This window comes from Alligator sinensis, unplaced genomic scaffold (assembly GCF_000455745.1).
Source record: "Alligator sinensis unplaced genomic scaffold, ASM45574v1 scaffold913_1, whole genome shotgun sequence".
In the NCBI taxonomy this organism is placed as follows: Eukaryota; Metazoa; Chordata; order Crocodylia; family Alligatoridae; genus Alligator; species Alligator sinensis.
Window position 1 is genome coordinate 355351 of NW_005842501.1, and position 9913 is coordinate 365263.

The following is a 9913-nucleotide window of genomic DNA, read 5'->3' on the forward strand; positions in this document are numbered from 1 at the left end:
AGTTACTACCAGTTTGACTATAAAAGTTATTTATTGCTAAGTATATGAAATATATAATGGTACTAATAGTAATAGACATGCAAAGGAAAGACAAACACAAACAATTACAATACTACCCTGGTTTCACTAAGTATTTGGGGAAACTTAGCTCAAGCTTAACTAATGCAGTTCAGGTTCAGAAATTTATGCCGAGAGAGCGCGAGAGCTGAGATCTCACCAGTCCACTTGGGTCTCAGGTAACGTTCCTAGCACAATCCTTGAAGGGAGACGATACGTTCTTCCAGTGTCCTGAGAACAACAGCGGGTGGTGTCAACACACACTGCTGCTTTTTTTTACAGATTTTTATACCCTCAGTTCAGCTTCTTCAAAGCATTTTCAACAGTGTAAATCATTGTATTTTCTCTTGACAGGGGGTTATCTGGTTTGCAACATCTTAGAAACTGATTGATGATCAGGAAACACATAAGGCTAGGGAGTAACCAGATACTTGGGAGCCAGCTTGAAATTCCTATGGATAGCAGATATACTGATGGGATATTTCATGGCTTCTTCAGAAACAATAGATAGCTTGCAGCATCAGGATTTTGGATTTTTACTTGTTGTGAACAAGCCTTAGCTTAGCATGACTTCTCCAGATCTTACTATAGTCTTTTATCAGACTTAAAGCAATTATTGGGGTGTTCATAACCTTTTGTGGAGAGGACTTCCACCAGTCATCTCTGGAAAAGTATGACAACACTTGTGGCCAGGGCTCCAATGGGCTGGACGCTGTGATGAACCCTTTACCATTGTGCAAATGTTGCCCATACCCCCTCTGACTCAGTCTCTTGTCTCAGCATTCCCTAACCCGGCAACTGAGTTTTAGTCAATCAAGTTTAAATAGGCCTCCCATAGTGGGACCGGAATGTACGGCCCAAGATGTCTATTAAACTTAGAAGTGTGTGTGTGTCTGGGGGGGCAGGGGGGGAGTCCTTTGTAAATCCAGATTAGAACTGGTCTGATAAATGCTGAGCTGGGCATGTGTAAATGTGGGTTGATTAGCATTTGGAACACAGATTCCCCATCATGCAGTGCTCCCCTTCTTCTCTGATCCCAGAAATCACTGCAGTCTCTGCTTCAGGCTTTCTGTTCTCCATCTCCCATGTAAATGAGATGGTTCCATCTTAGTCCTTTGTGAGTCAGACAGGCTGTGTCTTGTGCCAGGGTTGCCCAAGAACACAGAGTTGAGACGTAACAGAGGGCCCAGCTCAGGCTGTCCCAGCCAGGCCCTTCCCAGACAGCTGTAGCTCCATGAGAGCCCTGCCCTACCTGGGCGCCAGGAGCTGGGAGCAATCCTGCAGCACAGCTCCTGTGGCCCCGGCCTGAGCTGTGGCTAGCTGGGAAGGGCCATGCCCCCACAGCCCAGGCTGGGCTGGCTCCTCTGTGTCTGCCATCAGCAACACCTGTGTGCTGGCCTGGCTCAGCCCCACAGCTGCAGCCTCAGCCATGGGTGAGGCAGGTGGGTGGCAGGGCCATGCCCACCAGCTCTGGTCATGCCTCTGCTGCTGGAATGGTGGGGGGGTGGTGTTTCTCTGATGGGTTGCTCCACCTGGCCAGGCAGACCCCAGCTGAGATCCCCAGGGGGGGAGCGGGGAATAGAGGGCCATGTTGGGCCTGTGTCTGGCCGTGCCCCTGCCCCACCCCTGGAGCAGACAGCACAGCACAGCACAGCTCAGTCCTAGGCTGGTAAGCATGCTGGGATGCTGGGGGACTGGTTTAACTGAAACCAGGAAGGGGTCTGGGACCAAAGTTACTTAAACTAGTTTGACTCAAATCAGTTAAGTCTGATACTACATTCAACCAGGTTTATCTTAAACCAGTTTGTCATTTCGAAACTAGCTTATGTGCACTGAACTTCTGTTCTGTTACAGGTTTAAACCAGTATCTGATCACTTAAATCAGTTTATGTGTAACTCCTGTCCCTGGCCTCAATGTCAGTCATTGTGTTTTGTACCTCAGTTTCTTCCTCTTTCATTGGCAATGTGTAGGGGGTGCATGTGGGTGCATGTGGACCCTCTGAGATTGGTGGTGCACCCCCTACAAAGAGCACCACCGATGCTGCTGGCAGTATCTGTGGGCAATTGCCACCTGCCACCCCCTCAACACTGCCAGTGGTGTTTGCCCCCGCTCCCCCGCTGCTGACACCACTGTCGCCGCCTGCAGGAGCTCCCCACTCGGCCCGCCCCTGCCGCCAACACCACCGTGGCTGCCTGCTGGAGCTCCCCACTCACTGCTACCATGCCCCTGTCACGAACACCACTGCTGCCACCTGCTGGCAGTCGCCGTGCCCCTCCAGGCATGTGGTGTTCATGTCCTCTTTGAAATGCAAGTGATGACCACTAGGGTGAAAAAATTCTGAAGGAACAGGGTTTTTTTCATTAGAAAATGCTGATTGAGTGGAACTAAAGTGTTCTGTGGGAATATATTGAATCCGTTTAAAATAACTGTGGTTCCCTGGTGGTTAGTGGGTGGGCAGGCTTCCTGGGCTTCTGGGATCCCTGGTTGCTTGGCAGCTTATGGCCCTCTGCCCAGTTTTCCATTATGTGGAAAAGGTTTCACTGATGACTATTAATACTGATTATGGGGAAAAATTATGTTTCCAAACTTTATGCTGAATGGACGTTCTGATTTTTGCCCAGCTCTGTTTATGACCAACAGACTGTTTTAGAAGAATACACTGATCAGTGTTCATGGAAAGCTCTCCTATTGTCTTGAGAGGGTGATCTGTAAATACCCATGTTTGAAACTATTTTGCTACTGAAGACTTGTAACAGGGCTACCAGTGCCAGTGGTATTGCCCATTGCCATTAGCAGTACATTATTTTTTTTGAGATTTGCATGGGCTTGTTATTGCATAATGGAAACATGAGGCTCTGAAGATGCCTTTTTTCCTCAAGGAACTAAAGTTTGACTGTGTGTAGCATTTTCCTTTTAAACAGTGTGGGATTGTATGTTCGCCGTTTTGTAGGTGCATAGGAAGCTTATTTAAATAAAAGTTTATACAAGTTTATTTTACTTCATCTGTTCTGTGGTTTCTTTGACCATTTGACCCTTCAAGTAGGATTTTTTTAAAGTATTAACTAAAAACTCATTGCACTAGTGGCAGAAAAAACTTACAACATTACCATGTGGCAACATCAGTTAAATATCAGTTAAATAACACAGTGGAAAATGTTTTGGGATTTCAGCTCAGAAACCTTTGCTAACATATTGTCTCTAATTTAACGTCTTCCACAGTGAGTAGTGTGATCCATACTGTAAAAATTCCCCGGAGGGGGAATGCAGATGAAGAAAGGCTCAAGACTGTTGTGTGCACAAAAATGAAATAATAAAAGATACATCTGGTCATTTGACATATTTGTATTAGCCATAAACCCTTAATTTAGACATGCCATTGCACAGGTAGGAGGATGAGCCACCTGAAGATCATTAGCATAGTTAGGAGGATAGGGATTAGATTTTCAGGGTACATATTGATAACTTAAGCATTAAAAAAATGATGCATATGCTATGAATATCCCAAAGCCAAGCCCAGGAAAATCTGCATAATATTTAGACCTAAAAAATCAGAGGTAATATAAAAAATTACTAACTAAAGCAATGAAACATCTTTATCTCTGCCCTATGTCATTCAAAAAGCTTGAGGCAGAATCGAACTAAATTACACAGTTTTCTGTGAGCAGCATAGTTTAGATCAGTAGTGAACAGAACAGACATTCACCTTTGGTGTGGGTAGGGATGAGGGGAGTGCAAATCTTAGACTGGGTACTGCCATTTTTAAACCAGTCTGTGTATGCTGAAATTCTGTTTGGTTATGGTTATAGACTGGTTTCTGATCACTTATATCGGTAAAAATGTAATGTCTGTACTTGGCCTCAATAACAACGTTATTCTGATTAAGGCATTTTATATCATGTGCTTCCAGTTTAAAATAAACTTCTTTTTATACCAACATGCTTTTTTTTCATGTTACCCCTTCTCATGTTAAAGGTTGAGGAATGGTTCTCTCATGTTGTGTGTGTGTGTGGATGTACTGGTACCCTTGTGCATTACCTTAAGGGCATTAATACTCCTCACCACCTCTTAGGTGCTGCAGCTGCATAAACCTGGCATTAACTCACAATTTTCCCCTTGAAACAGTTCTTTATATTTAGCCACTTGACATTAAAATTAAACCTTGTATGGCTTGAAATAATCTCTTTAAAATTCAGTGAAATGTAACAAGATCAGATTCCTCTCCTCTTAGAATCCTTCTCTCCTATTAAAAGTCCAGACACACTTCCTGGTATTCACTGTAAGTGCCTCCTTTTTTGCCTTTCTCATGGCAAGACATTCCCATGTCTGTTGTTGGTGTTTATGCTTTATAGACGGTCATCATATTAACACATACGATTTAGCCTATTCAGACATATTTAGCTCATTTAGTCTTTCCTCAAGTTGGTCCCTTCAGTCTTCATCTATGAATTTCCTTTACATTGCTACAACTTTCTGAGATCTGTTGTGAAAGTTAGGCATTTAGTTTATATTCCATGTCTGAAAATATTTCACTGGCATCCATGCAATGTTGAAAGTACTTTGAATTCAATGAATCCTATTTTTGGTGGAAGAGTTTCAGGTGCTTTGTCAAGTCCACATCCTGGCATTTCAGCCTGCCTGCTCTCCAACCCTTTCATAAATCCAGGAGTTTTCAATTACAGATCATTAACTGTAAATGGCTGTAATAGTCTTTTTAAGAGCTCTGTACTATTGGAGAATATTGAGACAGTGTTTTCATCCAGGCCAGTGTAAGAAAAGGTAATTGCTTTCTTGTGAAGTGGCATGAATATTGGTACTTTAGGTTTCTTGATAGCTTGAGTTTGCATGCAAATATACTTACTGCATTTAATTAGCAGAGGAAAGTAAGTACATCCTCCCACATCATGTCAAGATATGCTGTTTTCTTCTGAGCATAGTTATTTTGCATGTAATACTGAATCTACAAAATCCTAAATAAAGATAGCTCATCTTAATATTTTCTGTTCTATAACTTTAGAAAATGTATTTCTTCACTATGCCATGCAAAAGTCATACACTGGTATATTGCTGTTTAAACATCTGGGAGCTTGCTCTACAATAAAGCATTTTGGTATTTCAAACATCACTACATCTGCCAAGCTAGCATGGAAAATCCACTGTTGACCCTCCGAGCTGTTGTGTTAATGCACTTGTTCACACATCCATTCCAGTTTAACTTGTTCTGGCCAAGAATTCACTCTATTGAGAGCAACCTGCATCACTCTGCATTGTTGCAGTGCCAGGATGGACTAAAAAGTTTGAAAGCTTTTTTGGGGATTTTCTGAAAAAAACATTTCTTGAGTGTCTGCTACAAGGGGTGATGAACTTGTGGTAGCAATGATGCAAGCAGCATTTTAACCTCCGGATTGTGTTGGCAAGTTACAAAGATAAAACAGTTCAATATTCAGGCGGACTCTGCAAGTTCATTGTTTTGCTTTGAGTTTTTGTGGCAGCTGAAATTTTACAGAGACGTTTTCAACCTCAGAGTAAAAAATTTCCTGAATAGATATTTTTATTAGGGTTTATATTGATGTGCTTACCATTTGTATAGTGTTTGGATACTAGATTTGATGCCAAACTACAGTGATGGCGTTTGGGGAACGTACATTTGATCTGAGCGTGAGGAAGGGCAGAATCTGTTTTTGTGAAAAGTGAAGACTCAGACCCTCATTTATGTCTAAAAATGTGTGATAGATGAATGACTAACATTTTTATAAGTGGCTGAAAGTCAAAAGCAAAATCCATATCAAATGGCTAAAAAACTTGTTTCCTGAGCTCTTGGCCAACTAAAAATGGTAGGTTTGATTTAATAATTGGAAATGTCTGGGAAGTTACCTTAGAAAAAAAAAAGTAAATGGAATTCATGTGTCACACAAGAGGAGAGGGGAAAAAAGCTTGCAACGTCTGATCATTTCATCAATTTCAAATAGCAGTCTTAGTACCCAAAATCAAATTGTGGTGGTGATTTAGATGGGTCATAATTCTGATATTTGTCAAGTTGAACTGATTTTTTTTTTCACAATAAAGTATGACCGCTGAATGATTTACATGCCTAGCCTTGTTATTTTTCAAACGTAACCTCTAGTGCCAAGTTTTAAAGAGGAAGCTAAGTGTTGAAAATAAAATTGCTTGTTTATAACTTCAACTACCTAAATCCAGGTTGTTACCTTCCTGAAATATTTGTCAATGCATGTTTTAATATTATCCTATAAATTGGAATTTGTATCATCTATATGCATACATAAATGTTGTAGGAGGCATTTTAAGGCATTTCAATGTATCTTCAGTTCCCTCTATTAGTTCACATGCTGTGCTTTGTCTGACTTTTTGGTGTATAAATATTTAACACAGCCATAAGTTGAACAAGAAATTCACTTTTTATTTAAATGTTAGTTTAATTGCATCCAGGTTTTGGACTCAGTGGAAGCTTCAGTTTTTGGAAGCCTGGTTCAAGGGAGATCCCTTGAATTAATTTACAAATATCATTAAAAGTAGTGGTGATGCCAGTGGTTTTATGTTTAAAACCATACTTTTAAAAAGTTGGATGGACTTGCAGACACACTCTGAAGGGTAGGACTAGGATCAAGAATGACCTGGATAAGCTCTAGAAATGGTTTGAAATCAATTAGATAGAAGTCTACCAGGAGAAGTACAAAGTTCTGCACTTGAGACGGAATAATTAGATGCACAAACACATACTGGGCTGGGCTGTAGTACTACAGAGAGAGACCTGGGAGTACAATACACCATAGGCTGAATATGAGCAAACAGTGTGCTCAAGTTGCAAAAAAAGGCCAGTAGTATGCTGGATTGTATTAACAGGAGTGTCTCTTGCAAAATTAAGTGAAGTGGTCCTTCTGCTGTACTGGGGAGACCTTGCCTGTAGTATTGGGCGCTGACAGATATGCAGCCCCCTTCTCTAACTCATGGCACTACAGAAAGTGCCATGAGTTATAGCAGTTCCTCTGACCTAACAGATGTTTGTTGTTTGGTCAGTTGGGGTGGGGTGGGGTGGGGTGGGGGGGAGAGGAAATCAAGCTCCACTTTGGAGCTGATCCAGCAAAGAGGCTGCCTGCCAGCTCCAGTGCTGTTTGCAGGATGGGAGGGTATAGAGTTCCAGGCTGGGGTTTGCCCAGTCTGAGCTGGAGGAGGAGGGGATAGGCATGAGGTGGCGGGGGCTTCAATCCACCTGCTCCCCTTCCAGCTCAGGCTGTATCAGCCCAGTCCTGATCACCCGCAGGGCTGACTGAAGTTAATGAAGGTGCTTTGCTTTGGAGCATCTTCATCTGAACACTCATTAGATGAGGGTTAATTTGTTGTGTTCGAGCACTTTTAAAGTGCTGTGCAGCTATGCACTTCTGTCATGGCATGGCTGTAGACTACTTTCAGGGGACTGATTGCCTGACAAATATCACTTCTGTCAATGCCCATTGTATCTAGTCTGAATCACTTTAAGAAAGATGTAGACAGATTGGAAAGAGTCCGGCAGAGAGCAACAAAAGTTATTAGATGCTGGAAAGCAAGATTTATGGGGGAAGGCTGAAAGAACTAGATTTCTTTAGTCTGGAGAAGAGAAAACTGAGGTGGGAATTTAATAAGTCATCAAATACCTGAAGAGTGATTATAAAGGGGATAGAGATAGCTTTTTCTTTGTGGCTATAGGGGGCAGGTCTAGGAGGAATGGCTTCCAACTGCACTAAATGAAATTTAGGTTGGAGATTAGGAAGAATTTTTGTATTATGTGGGTGGCCAAGCATTAACACGATACTTAGAGAAACTTTGGGGACTCGCCATTCCTGGAAATTTTCAAGAGCAGGTTAGACAGACACTTGGCTGGGATGGTTTAGTCAGGGATGCTCCTGCCTTGAGCCGGGGGCTGAACTAAATGACCTTGTGACGGCCCTTAGCCTTCCTTTCCTGATTCCTACTCTTTAATGATCCTTTGGTAAGTATTCCCCAATGTTCAAATGAATAAGATATCTACCCTATCACTGGAATAGATAGACTCTGTGATCTATCTGCTGCAGTTTCGGTTTTGGAATGAGCATACCCTAATATCAACAAGTCTATTCATGGGAAGAATCTATGTTTTCCCTGAAATTTTAAAGAGAATTAGCTTAATGCCATAGCTAGGATGACTTTATTTTTCAGAGGATGGTAGACAGGATCAGAAGCAATTAGAATAGGGCTGGTCCTATGTTTTGAAAGTACATTTGAATTAAGAAATGCAATGCGCCATTCAACTTCTCATTTGGGATTGAATTTCTTCAGTGTCTGCATAGTCACAGCTTTACTGCTGCCACTGTCAACTGGCTGCCAAGCTGATTCTTGGGAGTACAGGCCTAAGGGCACCATTAGATAACTGGATGTTTTTTGAGATGCAACCAAGAATAATTTTGTTGGAGTGTGTCCTATAAACCCTGCTCACTAAAGGCATTTAAACCCTGCTCACCAAAGTCAGAAAATAAAAGGCAGGCATGAGATATTCTGTTATGAGCAAAGTAGTTAAACAGGTTTCTTATAACCACATACAGACAGTACACTTTTACCAATATAAGTGATTGGAAACCATTCTATTCCTGTAACAGAACAGAAGTTACGCACACAAAACCGGTCTGTACCCATAATAGAACATTAGTTCAGCACACATAGACTGGTTTAAAAATGGTGGAACCTAGTTTAAAATTTGCCCCCTACCACTCACCAAAGGCAAATGTGTGTCCTGTTTGCCACTGATCTAAGCCACACTGTTTACAAAAAACTGCGTAACATAGATTAACTCTGCCTCAGGCTTTTTGAATGTCTGTTGTACCTAGGCTGCATGTGGAATACTGGGGCCAAGTCCATACATCAGTGATTCTTAACCAAGTTGACACTCTGAGGTGCATTGAGAACATTTCAAGGGTCCTGCATGGTGTCACATAATGTTAGCACTGTTAGGTGTGCAAACATGATTTAGAAGATAAACTCAAAGGCGAGTCCAGACGAGCATGTACACATGGTATGTGGTGCTGCAGACCCATCAAAAAAACCTGCTCCTAAAAAACGTGGGGCGGCGCATGTGGCAGCAGTGTGTGCTGCCTGAAACTTGAGCCTGGCTAGCTGGAGCCACAATCTGGCTGCCGACCAGGTTCCCTGCTTCCGGATTGCCATGGCTGCAGCCCCCAGGACCCCAGGTAAGGCTGCTGGAAACAGCCCAGGTGCTGGACCCAGCCTCCCCTACCCCACCTAGGACATTCCCCCAGATGTTTCCTGGGGACAAGTATCTGTGGCACATATTGTACTGTTGCTGCTTGTCCCTGGGGAAACGCACATTCCCACTCATGGGGACGTACCCAAAGATTTCAACTAGGAATCAACAGTGTTAAAAACATGCTGGCCTGTTGTGATCTTTCTGAATTTTATGCAACAGAAAACTTGCTGTATTATTTTTCTGTGGTTGAAAAAAGAGTGAAAGCTAAGAGCTAGCATTTTCTGTGGGATGCCTCGAGTCTGCTGAGATGCCTGAAATCTATAAAAGTTGAGAAACGTTGCCATACATAATACAGCACAACACAACAATAATTAAAACAAACTGTGATTTAAAAAAATCAGCCTGCAATGCTGTCTTTTCATTACCAGGTAGTATTGTGTTCTTGTACAGTAGTAATGCCTTTGAAAGAAAGCTGTGCTGCATTTAGAAAGCCTTCAAGCGTAATGAACTTTCTGTGGCTTTTTCCCCCTACCAGCATGTACAATGATGCTCTTTATCCTCAAATACTTACCTTAGAGTTATGGGAAAGCTAATCCCAGATTTTTTATATTTCTTTTATTATTTGT

At 42.1% G+C, this 9913-nt stretch overlaps 1 protein-coding gene across 3 annotated transcripts in view; it reads left to right on the top strand.

Moving 5' to 3' along the window:
- Positions 1–9913, top strand: part of THSD4 (thrombospondin type 1 domain containing 4) — a 675583-nt gene that overhangs the window by 101346 nt on the left and 564324 nt on the right. The window lies entirely within an intron of this gene.